This window comes from Gavialis gangeticus, unplaced genomic scaffold, assembly GCF_001723915.1.
Source record: "Gavialis gangeticus isolate Ggan-Ray unplaced genomic scaffold, GavGan_comp1, whole genome shotgun sequence".
Lineage (NCBI taxonomy): Eukaryota > Metazoa > Chordata > Crocodylia > Gavialidae > Gavialis > Gavialis gangeticus.
Window position 1 is genome coordinate 63,004,194 of NW_017728995.1, and position 15,098 is coordinate 63,019,291.

The window sequence follows — 15,098 nt, forward strand, 5'->3', positions numbered from 1 at the left end:
GTTTGACCCCAGTACTCTTTCCTGCCATGGCAGGGGGTCGGACTTGATGATCTGCTCAGGTCCCTTCTGACCCTACTAACTATGAAACTATGAAAAAATGAAGACTAAAACCCATGTACTATAAGAATAAGAAAGTAAGACTTAGAGCATATAATGGGAACACAATTGCAAACAAGGGTGTTTGTACACTGCATGTTAGAAACAATGGGCATGTGTAGATGAAATGAGGGGCATGTGTGCATGACACTTTGCACCGCTTTAATGGTGTTGATGTTTGCACACGTTGGCAGCATATTGCACATTAATTCCAGCTGCTATAGCACATTTGGCAGCGTAATGCACCTTAAGTGACTTTGGGGCGCAGAAAACTAAAACACCTCCAAAGAGTTTTAGTTTTATGCCCTATAGCTACGGAGCAAAACACTGAGCTCCATGCAGCTCAAGGGTGATGCAAGCAGCCCATGCAGGCAGCCTGGCAGCAGCCCAGGATGGCAGGCTCCACCGAAGGGGGAAAAAAAGGAAGTGGCGATCCTGAACTTTTTTTTTTCCTTCCCACCTGGAGCCTGCCTGTCTGCATGAGCTGCATGGTGACCCAGTCCTTCACTCTGCAGCTGCAGTGGCCCCCCAGGACCACCCAAGCTGGGTGCCTGTGGGTGGGTGCTGCCTGGGGGGGGTTGCCGCCACCACACAGGGAAGCACCACTCTCCCCGCCTGCCTCCCCCCCACAGCCCAGAGACCACTTTACCCTTTGGCAACTCACCCTCCCCTCCCCACTGCCAGAGAGGCAAGTAAGCCATGGGTGTACACAATATAGGAGCTTACTTTGCCCTAAATTGAAGCAGTGTTTTTAAAAACCCACCGCTTCAATTTAGGGCCCCTATTTTGTCTACACATGATCAAGGGTAATATAGGAGAACTTCAGTTTGTTACAGTCCCAGGAAAGCTAGTGCCAATTATCAGTTTGCAAACATGTAAAACTCTAGGTTTGATTAAGGGAATGGATGCCATTGAAGGACTAGAAAGCAAAAACATAGAAGAAAAGTTTTATGATGTGTTTCAAGGCACAGGGAAACTGTCAACTGAATACAAGATAGAATTAAGAGAGCCAAATACGTCCACCATACATGCTCCAAGAAATGTTCCCCTTGTACTAAGAGAGAAATTGAAAAATGAATTAGATAGATTAGTTAACATGGACATAATAGAAAAAGTAGAACAACCAAATGTTTGAGTTCAATTCACTTGTCATAATAGGGGGAAAAATGGATCCTTGAGATTGTGTCTGGATCCTAAGCAAATGAACAGGTACATCAAAAGGGAGCATTTTCCCATTTCTACCAAAGGTTTTTGGCAATGTGGCAGAAGCTAAATCTTTTTCCACTTTTGGATACCTCTTCTGGGTTTTGGTAAGTTCCCCTAGAAAAGGATAGTACTAGATTATGCCTGTAACCCAGGTGCACCCAGTATGTCCTCCCCTCTCCAAAGAGAAGGTATGGATAGCTAGGCCAGAGTGCTGTGAGAGAGATCTGCAAATGCAAACCAGTTCCCTCTATTCCCTATACAGTCAGGACAGGGAATGCTTAACTATGTACAGATTTATTAATATATACAAAATCTAAAGAAATTGATATTGAGGAACAAATATACAATTGTCATATAGTGTTATATCCCACAAATGAAGGCTGAAAGATTTCACCACCTCAAGAAGCATCAAACAATGCATGGGTTAGCAGTTGATCTGAAACACGTAAATATAGACAACATGGAGAGGGTGCAGAGGAGGGCCACTCACATGATCAGGGGGCAGCAGGGCAGGCCTTATGAGGAGAGGCTATGGGACCTGAACCTGTTCAGCCTCCACAAGAGAAGGCTGAGGGGGATCTAGTGGCCTGTTACAAACTAGTCAGAGGGGACCAGCAGGCACTGGGGGAGTCCCTGTTCCCCTGAGCACTACCAGGAGTGACTAGAAATAACGGTCACAAGCTGGCAGAGAGTAGATTCAGACTAGACATCAGGAGGCGCTACTTCACTGTCAGGGCAGCTAGGATCTGGAACCAACTTCCAAGAGAAGTGGTGCTGGCTCCTACCCTGGGGGTCTTTAAGAGGAGGCTGGATGAACACCTTGCTGGGGTCATTTGACCCCAGTACTCTTTCCTGCCATGGCAGGGGGTCAGACTAGATGATCTACTCAGGTCCCTTCTGACCCTACCAACTATGAAACTAGAGGTAAGCATCAAGGAAGGAGTCCCAGCAGAGCCCCGGCTAAGAGTTATATACTCTACAATCTATTAAACTACCAATCTAAAATTATAAAAATACACAAAATATAAGATGCAGTGTTAAAAAATATGACATGCTCTTTCACAAAATAAGGCGCATAAACATCAAAAATAAACTTGACTCTTCAAAATCCCCAAAGCCCAGGCTGTTCCTAATGCCCCTGGGCCGTCCACAAACCCCAATGAAGCCTATAAAAACTTAGAGGAGCCTTCTACCCCGGGGACCTCCCCTACAGGAGCCCCTTATTAAACAGGAGACATTTCTCTTCCCCTGTAGGAATCCTTTTCCCCAGCAACTCATGACCCTGGGGTCCAGAGTCAGTGGTCCTTGGCCCCTCAGGCATGTTGCTCCTTGTTTGCAGGAGCATCCTGGGCCTTTGACTCCTTCTGGGCTGCTCACCCGCTTGGAGTCCCGAGCACCATTACTTGCTTCTGGGGGCTTTGCTCTGATAAGGGTTAGAGGCCTGGATCACCTCATGCAACAATGGGGCTCAGTCTGCTCCTGAACCCTCTGTGCAGCAACCTGGTAGTTTGCACCATGTTGCTGGCTCTATGCCAGGGGACCCAGACCTAAGCCACCACGAGCAGCTCCCAAAGTCCCAATCCCTCCCGGACCACTCTGCCATGTTGTTAGCACTGACTGCCTGGCCCTGAGCCAGGGGTTGCAGACCTGAGCTGCCTCGAGTGGTTCCCAGGGCCCTGCTCTGTGCACCAGTCTGTGCACCGTGTTCTTGGCCACACACCAAGGATTGCAAACCCAAGTTGCCTTGTGCAGCTCCAAGGGTCTGGCTCCATGTACCAAGCTATCTACCATTCAGCATGCTCCTCTGTGGCAGGGCTGGGGATGCAGCTGCTTGCCACTCCCATTCAGTGAGGGGGCTTTGGGGCTCTTCAGGGAAATGGCTCTGCCCTGCTGGCCAGCACACACCAGCTTCTTCTTTGTTTATCCTCTTCTCCATCCCTTGACGCAGCCACCCATGTGCTGGGCATGCTGCTCTTTTATCCCCTCTGAGGGCTCCGCCCTTGGATTGTAAATGGACCAATGAGGTTGAAGCAAGATGCAGGCTTCAGCCAGGTCCGAGTTCTCTGCCTCACCCTGGGTAGAGGTGGGGCAAGCTCCTCCCCAGCAATTGCCTAATTGGTGGCAGGGCTCCACCAATCACGATGAAGATTCTCCAAGCCCAGACATGCTGGGCAGCTATTGGTAAGCCTGCCACACACCCTTCAGAAGGAATTGTTTTCATAGGCTTCCTTTTGGACTGTGTTCTGCATCTGAAGTAATTCACAGAAAGGTGCAACAAATTTTTGAAGGTCTTGATGGAACTATGGTTTATATTGATGATGTATTAGTTTGGGGAAATACAATGGACGAACATGGCTTGACGCTAAGCAAGGCACTGGAAAGAGCTCACAGAGCAGGTTTCAAACTGAAAAAACAAAAATGATACTATGACAGTGGTTCCAGGGAGTTACCACAACTGCACAACAAAGATACAATACTTATTTCAGATGGGCGAATGTGGAATCAAGTAGCTCCCAGATCCTATAGTCACACCAGAAAGGCAGGTATAAAGAAGGAATAGATGACACTCGCGGCTCGTAAAGGAGAGAAAAGAAGCAGCATCACAAGATTCATCAAAGGAAATGGAGCTAACATCAAAGCAACAAAAAACAACAGAAGAGATTGAAGATGACACAGAAGTAAAGACATCTGAACAAGAACCCAAACAAGAACTGAACCACTAAGGATTGAGAATGCAGAGTAACTGAGAAGATCACTTAGAACTAAAAAGCCAACACAAATACTAAGCCTTCAGGGAGGGGTGGAAGATGGGGTAGAGGGAGACGTGTAAGTTCCCCACCCCCCAGACTGAGAGGCAGACTCTGCTACAACAAGCAGGCATGAGGCTTCCACTAGTACAGGCAGCATGACAACAAGCAGCAGCAGCAGCACCAGCACCAGCATGACAGTCTTCTCCACCCCCATTTCACTTCCCTTGCTGAACCTTCCAGTGCCAGAGGAAGAGCGGGAGCTGGAGCTGGTTCTAAGTGCCCTAGCAAGGGAGACTTTGGGGAAGGAGGAGGAATCAGCTGAGTTTGTACTCCACACCCCTCAAGTTTCCCCTAGAGCCAGGGCTACTTCCCCAGAAGGCAGTTCAGAGAAAGCCGAGGTAGAGGTTGCGGAGGCAAGCGGCTCCTCCTGTTGCTGTGCCTCTGCCTGTTGAGGGGGGGGAAAGGCAGCATTCACATATGCACCCGCACCCCAGAAGTGAGAGGGTACTGTGGTCTGGGATCATTTTGAGCTGGCAGATGATCCCACATACGCTATCTGCCTGCACTGCCGAGCCAAAACCAGCTGGGGCAAAAGAAAAAGAAAAAAAAAACAAATACATGAGCACCACAGGGATGATGATGCATCTCTGCAAGCACCACCCCCTTGCAATTGCTCCTCCTCAGCCTGGCACCAGTAGGACTGCACCCAAAGGGAAGTCCCCCTCTCACTCCAAAGCCCCTGTCTCCCCAAAGCAGAGGCAGGCCACCCTGGAACAGCAGGGGAAAGGCGGACAGAAAAAGGGGGCCTGTTGCAAGAACGAGTGAGAACACCCAGAGCAGTTCTCGTATGCAGCAGCCGAAGCCTGAATCAGTGGACGGAGGTGCTGGTGAAGACAGTCAGGGAGGCAGAATGGTGGAGGCAGGGGGCATGGAAGAGGGGGATCCACTGTCCCATGCTAGCACGCCATCCAGTCTCCTCCTGCACCACAGGTGCTGCCAACGTGGGCCAAGGGCATAGCTTCTATGGTGGGATCCAGAGGCACCAGATCCCACCATCAGGCAGGGAATGCTCAGGACTTGGTGGCTGCCTATCTTGCTGAGGACATGGAGCTACTGAGGTTCAACCCCTTGGCCTACTGGGCAAGCTGCAGCCAGATCTGGCCATGGTTGCCTGGAAACACCTGTCCTGTCCATTGACCAGTGTTCTGAGCGAGAGGGTGTTCAGCATTGCTGGGGATGTAGTGACGCCCCACCACACCTGCTTGGATCCTGGTTTGGTACAGCACCTGGTGTTCCTCAAGGTGAACCTCCCACTGCTGGGGCTCCCCAAGCTCCAGGTGCAGACAGAGTGAATGCTACCCTCCTTACTCCATCTGCACTTATTTCTTTTTTTCATTTTTTAAAAACCATTTAATTCCCTGCTCTCAGAGTTGGAGGGGGCACTCAACTGCATCATCAATCAGCAGGGGAAGAACATGTCCCTGCTGAGCTTCTGTGCCAGGATGAACTTGGACATATGGAATAGGGCTATGGGGAAGGCGGAGGCCCCAGATCCTGGGCACGACCACTAAAACTGCACTCTACCAGGGTCAGGAGCCCCAGGAAATGCCAGGACCAAGGATCCCCCTGCTGAAAGGCAGGTAGGAGGCACCGTAACCTCCAGTCACCCCACGCACACATGCAGTCCTGACCGGGGAAAGCCCAGACCCATCATGTCTTTGACAGGCCTGAGGCTTGCTGGCTGCAGTAGAGCTGTGAGGCTCCAAGTGAGCTCAGCTTAGCTGCCTGGGATGCCAGCTTCTGGGTTGAAAAACCCCTTGTCAGGCTAAGGAAGTGCTTGCAATTAGGGTGGGCGTGTGCTGTTCCTGGATGGAAGGAATTGTTAAGAAGCCAGAGGCTGGCATGCAATGCAGACAACAAAGCCAGTCAGTGAAAATGGAAATGGAGGCATCAGGGAGTGAGGGACAGGCTGGGGGGGGCAGGGAAGGAAGTGGGGTGTAGCAGCGCAGGTAAAAGTGCAGAGGTACCTGGGGAGTCAGATGTCCGGCAGGTTGCAGTGTGTCAGAATTCCTATGTCTATATTGGGTCCATCAGTTTCTGTACCTAGGAGGTTGATGAAGTGCAGAAAATAATTAAAGGCAGGAATAGAAAGGTTCATCCCTTATGTCATTTTACGGTAGGCTTCCAAAATATATACATGGATGTGAGGATCTTCCAAACTGATACAACATACTTATGTCCTTATCATACACGGCCTTAACTATGGCATTTATTGATTAGTAGCCCTTTGCTCAAATTAGCTAAATTTCCTGTTATTTTTTGGATATCTACCCTTAGTCTCTTTTAACTCTTGTAGAGCAATGGAAGCCTGTAGATAGCTCCAGATTCCCTTGCATTTCTTGCTCTCTGAAATAAATTGCATTTGGGAATCTCAGCACAGAAAATCATTTTGAATTAGAGAATAACAGACCAAAAACAAACACCAGAGTGGGTGGGTGATAACGTAGGGTATTTTTTCCAGTGTTGGGAACTGAGCAAAAAGACTGTGAAAGTTAGCAGTGACAGCAACAGAGGAAATACATAATTCAATTTATAATATAAGGTAGCAAGGAGAGAAGTCTCAGAGATATAAGCAATAGTATTAATGCTGTATTTCAAGATCACATTGGGCTTGAAACAGACTCAGATTTTATTTATATTGAAAGATGGAACATTGCCGGGTTCTTTTTATTGAAAATACACATACATTTTGAAAGTACGTGTATAGATTCCGGCATGTTGATTACAAATTGTACTGTGTTTTATTGACTTCCCAAAATGTTTTTTACTTGAGTGAAGTACAGTTCTCACTACTAACACTTTAATAATGGTCCAGTTAATTAGCACTAAATTATACTGAATGCCATAGAAGTACTTATAACATTTACATTAGTGCCTGAGTTCACCATGATTAACATTATTAGAGTAAACGCCACAGAAATGAATATTAATTAGGCCAATTATTTTAAAGTGCTATCCAGTTCTGCATGGAGATATTTAAAGATGTTTTCCAGTACTCTAGATTGATATAAAAACTATCGGAGGCCCCAATTCTGAAGTGAGCTCTGCAATGGTAGATTCCATTGAAGGCTAAAGGCCTCAGAATATAAATATGTGCCTGATTTCTTACCATTCACATTACTTTTTTTAGTGTTATTTTAGGGGTATTTAAAAGTTCCAATTTAGGATAGCATCAAAATATGCCTTCTACTTCAAACATGCTTACATCTTATTAACTTCAACAGGACTTTCATCATGAGATTTCTGAATCAAAATGCCATTGTTAAAAATACACCACTAAGGTTACTACAGTGCCCGAGAGCGCAGTCACCTCGAGGAGAATATAGCCTCTGTCAGACAAGAGCTGCACATGGGAAATGTCAGGTATCCACTGGCTACCAAATTAAATGAAGCAGACCTCCTTCTCCCCCTTATCTTTCAACAATGCACCTGGATACTCATACAAGACTACAAAATGGAGGAGGGAGGAGGGTTTTTTTATGATCGTATAGCATCTGTCAAATAACTGTTGACAAATAATTTGAGCTTCTTCTCGAAACCTATTAATTTTAAGGAAGTTAAAGGAAAAAAAGTAATGAAAAAGGCAGTTAATCAAAGAACAGGATTTTCAAAGGACGCAACTTTATATGCTTTCCTTCTCCTTACTTTCAAATGCCCAGTTGTGTCTTTGACTCCCTTCACTAATATAACAAATATTACTGATATCAGGAGAAAACTTTGCAAATGTACAAATCTACTCGTTTATCTTTCTGTTTCAGTTTCAGATGGAAGTTCAACATGTAACCTTTGGACAGTTTTTCATGGATGTATTTAGCTTTTAATACCAACTTTTTAAATACTCTCTGGCCAGCTCTACTTCTGTAATTCTTCTGCAGTAACTTTTTGGTCTGCTCTCAACAGCTACAAATGTTATTATAATTGTGTATTCCTATCTAGGACATTTCTGCATCCTGCTGTACTGTTTGCACCTTAATGATTTCCGGCGGTGAACACCTCATGCCATGTATCTGTCATGATAAGTGCTTCTTGAATCCCTTTTTAAGTGTGTTTCTTTTCAATGTCACTGAGCGATCCCTTGTTCCTGTGTTGTGAGCCAAGGTGAAAAGGAACGCTGTACTGTTTTATGTGCTTCCTATTATGTTTCCATATCCCGAGTATGTAAGAAGGATGGATGAGCTCCTGAGGAGAAAAAAAGAGCCACAGATTCTAAAGGCATTGATAAAAATAGCCAAATGGCTTAACAGTGCTTCCTTTGATATCGCCAAGGTACATAAAGCATTTCATAACAGAGAAATAATTGAATGAACACAAGTGCACAGCATGAACTGGTGGTCTACATTGAGGCCCAAAGTCGCCATGTTTAAAATCATCTCTCAGAGTTTATTTGGAAGTGGGGAGGGACTTGAGGAGATGGAGAAACAAGGATGGACTTCAATACTTAAGCCAAGATGGAGGAATCCCTTGTTGTCACAAGTCCTGATTTCAGTCTGTTTCTGTTCAGTCAAAGACACACAAATGAAACTGAAGTGTTTTGTTGAGAAGGAGGAGCACTTAAGTGTAGAAATGCTGTACTCCATGTAGTGGAGTCTCTGATCTCTAGGTAGGTAATGAGTAGAGCTGTCTAAGATTTTTGTTTTCATTTTTAATTTTCAATTAATTTTAATCCAAATGTCTTTGCAGGGAACCTTTCAATTTTTAGCCATGTTTTGGTGATTTTGCTAAAGTACTTCCAAGCTGAGTGCAGAGCAGGCCCATCACCATTGAATTATGGGTTATGGACTCTCTTCTTGGAGGTGTTTGGCAATTTCAGGATTCTGTCCAGCAACACTGCAGATACGTCTCAGAACCACGCTTGAATATAACAGGATTGAGGCTTGTGCTGCTTGAGTATGTTGTGTAGAATAATTCCTCAGTAGTTTCTAAATGAATTTCTGGGCAGACATCAATTTTGTCCTCTGTCCACTGTTTACAACTAAGTAATTCATGAGTGTTTGAAAAACCCACCCATGGGTGAATCCAGAATTTTGAAAAGGAGGGTGTGCAGATGGTGAGGTGTGTCATTATATATAAAACAATGCATTTTTCTCCAGTTAAAAATCAACTAGAAGCTTTACTAATACAGGGCTGTATTATTCAGCTAAAAATGATTTGCAGAGCTGTGAAATAGGAGCTTCATTACTCAGAGCAACTCACAGATGATAAAATTGCAGAACAAAGGATAGCTTCGCTGGTGGAACATCAAGACCATAAAAAAGAAGAGAGGTTGTTAACACCTGTGGGATGAAGAGTTTAGAAGGGATCAAGTAGATTACAATGAACCATGAAGTCAGGTGACTCCATTAGCACTGCCTGACTAGAAATGCTGATGCCACTGTCAGGCAGTTGGTTTTAAATTTTGGGTGGATCATGAATCCAAGCAGGTGCAAGTATACCAGTGCACCCCCCTGGATCTGCCCTGAATCCACCTCTCCTCAAGGCATGGAGAGCACAGGAGTGTGGTAAAAGCCCTATCAGCATAAGATGAGTGTTGTGCTGGCAAAATATTTGGAACTCTTGGGGTCCAAGACAGTAGTCCTTGAACTCAATTGAAACACATCCATTGACTTCAGTGGATCAGTTCAAATATCCAGAAAAGATGATAAAACTGGTCTTGGGCAAAAAGCTTTTAAAGGGAGATTCTTGACCTTGACTAACTACACAGCTGACAAATATTGAATTTACTGAATAGATATGGTCTGCTGGAGTAAGAGAAAGTTGCTCTGCACTATTGAATATAGTTGGGTTTCCTTAAGAGAAAAACCAATAGAAACAAAATGCCATTCACTGATATTTCTTCACAAAGGTAGCTATGAAGTCCTTCAAGATACATCTCAAAACTCCAGTCTCCTGAAAACCCTCCCTATTTCAAAGCTACAGATAGACCTCTCCAGTTCTTTTCCTTATGAAATGTCATGAACAGAAGTCTTTTGTATATTCAGCACAAGAATAATGTGTTCCACTGGACATTTGAAGGCTTAACCAATCTTAACTAGCTTAAGATGACTACACTACAATATCAGAATGGCCACCTGCCTGACCTTTTTCAAAATTAGACTGGAACTGTTGAAGATAATTTTCCTATACAGTATATAGTTACATATGCTATATAATTCCCATATGGTTGTAGTGAAGTCTGTTTAAGCTTCTGGAGCTGTCAAAGAAGCTTTCGTGGACATGCATACTCATTTAATAAATCAAATTAGCAAAATTCTATTCACACAGATCATTTATAACACATTATTAGCAACAAAGTATATCAATCAAAACACTGACTACTGATTGAAGCTCATCTAGACCCACACACACACACACACACACACCTCTGAAGAAAGTCCCAATTCTCTCATGGAATATCAGTTTTCTATGGTAGTGGCACAGCAAGAATATACACTGGATGGGAAAGCCAGTGTCTACCTGGCACATGCTTCAGCCACGTTGACGGGGGGAAGAAAGAACTAGAGACTCATGGGGAAGGAATTCAGCTGTATGTCCAGGGCTGGAATTACAGCTTCCTCTAAACCTTTGTATAATGGGAATATTTTAGTCCAGGCTGGCAGCATCTCTGAGACAGCTTCATTGCAGGGAAAAGAAGCAGAGGGTCTCATTGCTATAACTCATGGAATGATCAGAGAACACTTTACACATATATGACCTTCTTTTCTACAGAAATGGATCCATTGTTACTCCTGATGGCAGTTATTTAATGAAGAAATGAATGCTTCTATGTTATCATTTGCACACAATAGCTCATAACAAAGGAAGATGAAATGTTGAGGGGAGCAGATATCTCAGATAAAACAGCAAAAGAATTATAATTAAAAAAAACCAAACCCTCTCCTAGAAACTCAGCTGCCCCATTCAACTGTGATCATAAGAATCAACCATAAGAGCAAACCAAAGGAGATTTTTCTCCTCACAGAAGGACTTGGCATCCTCAACAGAAGTAATGACAGGATTTTTTTTTCCTGTGGAAGTCATTCTCTGCTAAAACTTTTATCTTCTAATGGAAGCAGCAGTCCTTTTATCTTCAGTTTACCTAATTAAGCTGAACTTCAGCTTACTTCCAGAAAAGGAATAATTTGTTGGGCTACCAACTGAACTGAATGTCTTGACCCTTGGTCAAAATAAAAGATAAGAACGTCATTTTGGTTTACAGGAAGTAAATGATGAGGGAGTGATGGCAATGCATCAAAAAACAGCTTGAGTTGAGAAATTCTCCCCAACAGTCCTGTGACCGTTATGTGACTGTCATACATGGCTCTACTATTAGTGCTAGAAAACAAGTCACAGATTTCATTCAAATCCTGGAAGGCAAGAGAGCAGCAAGCAAAGGGACTGCATATACCAAGGGATTTAAAAGTTGCAATTCAGACGTTACACTTGTAATAGTATCTGTTACCTGAAAATTCAAGGGCTCATTTCCTTGCAAGCCTGGTGAGAGTGGGGAGGTACAGTGACAAGTTCTTCTGTGCCACCTCCTTCTCTACCAGGCTGGAGTGCTCTCATTGCCATATTCATTAAGGCTGCAAAAATCAGCTGGCCGGCCTGGACCTTACAGATCCAGATCACTTTACAAAAATGGCCTGTTCTTGCCATTATTTACCACTTAGCATCTTCTGCTAAGTTCACTACTTGTGCTTTTATACTTTCTTCCAGATCTCTGCAAAGGATTGGCCCAAGAGTAGATCCTGGTAGGGCCCCAAAGGAAACCTTTCCCCCTCCCTGAAATGGTCACCCATTCACAATTGCTTTGACACCTTAGCCTGCAACTTTTTAATCCATTTAATGTATGCTGCCTATGTTACTAACAGACAAATTTGCAAAGCATGTAAATCTTGACATGATCTTTCTTCTTATTGTTGCTTTATTTGTTTCTCCTGATAAATAAATGCCGTGGTTTGTATATGATGGCCAGAAGGTTCCAGTATAGATAAGCACACAGCTCCCTCTCTCTTCTAATGTAAGCCTCCCAACAACTTCACAAATCCCCCTGCCACCTCCTAAGTCATCTAAGTGTGGAGCTAGACGCAGAGCTACCAGTTTTCCTGACAATCATTGTTGTTTTGAAACTCCTACAGAAGTAATGAACTTCTCTTCTTATGAAAAAAGAAGTTGACTGAAGGAAGAAGTCAAAGAACTGGTGCCATTTGCTAAGATGGATTGCTATTATGTGAGCTGTCCATCCACACATATTTGTTCAGAGCATATTTTTACTACAGGAGGTAATGTCGTTACAGATCGCAGAACAGCCAAACTGCCCGAAAACATAGACTGACTTGCCTTCATCAAAATAAATCACACAGGTGTTGGGACTCTTATAACTCAAGATGCTAAGGTGACCTTGCGGGAGAAGTTGATTAAAACTGTCACACAGAGCCCAGGGTTATACTTTATGGCTAACAATGCCAGGTTGCCAACTGAGCTGGACTGGCCTGTCTCTGTGCTGTAGTTCAGTGATGAGGTTCTGCTCTTAAATAATGTGCAATGCCAAGTAAATTCTTTAGTTTGCCTTCCTGCCTAAATTACAACTTCTTCATGGGTAAGGGCAGGGTATTAAACAAGCACCTTTCAAGTGTTTCCAAGTGCTTCAAGACCAATTGAAATGTACCTTTTAGGAAGTGGGAAATCAAACCAGTCCATTTCATTATCTCCCCACCTTCACCTCGCTCTGTTTTTTTCATGCAAACTTACATAAAGAGAATGAGGGAAATATATTTATCTTCAGTACTAAAGAGCCAGTCCTCAGCTGGCAAACATCAACACAGCTTCACTAACATCAGTGGAGTGCAGAAGACCGAAGGCTCTTGAGGTCAGAATTAAGGCTCAAACTTGCACCAGCATCAGTCAATATTGAGAGAGCATCTCTCATCTCTTCCCCATCTGCTTTGCACTTATGCAATACAGCTGGAGTACTAACAAGAGCTCCCCAGGATTTCCTTTCCTCAAGAAATTCCAAATATTCATTCAACTGTGGACCAGAAAAGTTTTCCCAGGGGGATGTTTTTTCAAAGCTTTACATATTTTGTTTAGCTACTTTTTTTTAAAAAAAAAAAAGTAACTTTGGGAGCCCTGGCTCTGAGGCATCTCATTCAGTCACAACTCTTGATATTTTCAGTGTTCTTGGCTCCCTGTTAGCCTTAGTGAACTGACAGAGTTGGGAGCAAGAACTGAACAAGGGGCCTCAGAGCTTAGGCAAGTGGGAAGCCAGCCCTGTGGTAGAACGCCTGGAAGCTATAAAAGCCCTCACTCACAATAGAGATCCTTGGTTCTACCTTGCTTCCTGCTGTTGAATCAGGGCTCTTAGATCTTCTAGTCTCCCAACTTCAATGCAGACGGACCCTGCATTGACAGCCCATTTCACCGTGGGTTGTTGAAACGTTCAGGGTTCTTTACTGCAGTGCAGGAAGCCCTGAGATTCCCACGTGGTGAGGCCATAGTTGTTACTGCTAAGGTTTGTGCAGCATGAAGGTTGCATCCTAGTAGCACTGGACCTCTTCCTTCCTCTCCACTCCCCCCCTGTTGCCTGTGAACGTTTTCTTTTTAGTTGATCATATCTTTCTAGAATTTTCATCTTTCAAATACAATTTTCCCTGGTCTGATTTGTTATTATTTTTATTAATTAATCTTGTGCATCTTATAAATAGTACTTATAGATGAAGTGTAACCTGGGTACACCCAAGGGTGTGCCCTATTCTCAGTTGAATAGGATGGGTAGGCAGGAGTGGGTGCTGTGAGAGGGATGCTAAAATTTCAAGCAGAACCCTCTTTCCTCTATAGAGTTAACCCAAGCCTAAAGTACTTAACTATATACAATTTATTAAGTTATAATATACATAAACATTGAACTAAATATCATATATATAGTTACACAGAGAACACTAACCTAAATCACAATACAACATTTCAATTACACAATATAACGTCCAAACATAAAAAATCTTAATAACATCTATTCCTGAATCTAGTCCATGACCCATGGCAAGAAACAGTCCTCCATCTAACGGGGTCCCTTGGGGGGTGTCCAGGAAGCACCAGGGGCCCCTCCCCTTAGGGCCTTGACTAACCCCTTCTCTGGATTTGCCCGCACCAAACGTCTTTCCCTTGTGGGACCCAAGGGCCCAATGATTCGCGTTTCCTCAGGTGGTGGTGGTCAGGGCACAGCTCAATGGGGTCCTCTCTGCTGGAGCACCTCTCTAGGCCCCTCCCGCACCACTGGGCTCCGCTCCACCTTGTGCCCCACTCTGGGCACCGAGGGCTCAGCTCCTCTCATCTGCTGCACCACTGCTGCTGGCTCCTGGGTGCTGAGCCTCATGCTGCAGCACTACTATTTCCCTGTGCCCTGGCTCACTGAGGGCTCTCTTAGCACAGACCGGGCCCTTCAGGCTCCGGCCAGCCGTCCTTATGCCAGGTGGCTAACCCAAATATCCTCTGCGGCTCCCTGGCTCCCAAGGCTCGGGCCCACGTGCCGCCCTGAGCACCATGGGACCTGGCTGCTTGCTGGGAGATGGGGCCTGAGCTGCCTCACTGCAGCCCCCAAGGCCCTGCTGGGGTTGCAGGCTCAAGCCACCACTTGCAGCTCCCAAAGCCTGGGCTCCATCCACCTAACTGTGCACTGTGATGAGCCCAAGAAGTCTCATACCACCCCCAGGGCTGGGTCTCTGCGCACTGTCCCCGTGTGCCGTCAACAGCTCAAGCAGTCGCGCACTGCTCCCAGGGCTGCTTCTCCAGTGGCAGCTCCAGGAGCCTTGGGCCTATTGCCCGCTGGGGGAGAGCTCCCCAGATTTTGTTGGCTCTGCTCTTCTTGAGTCCCTTACTGAATCTGCCCCTCGTGCTGGGCACGCAGCTCCCATTATGCGCTCCAGGGCTCTGCCCCTGAAGTCTTCCGGACCTGACAGTTTACAGTCTTCAATCAGGTCCGAGGGAGCTCTTCTTCCCCCTCCCCCCCCC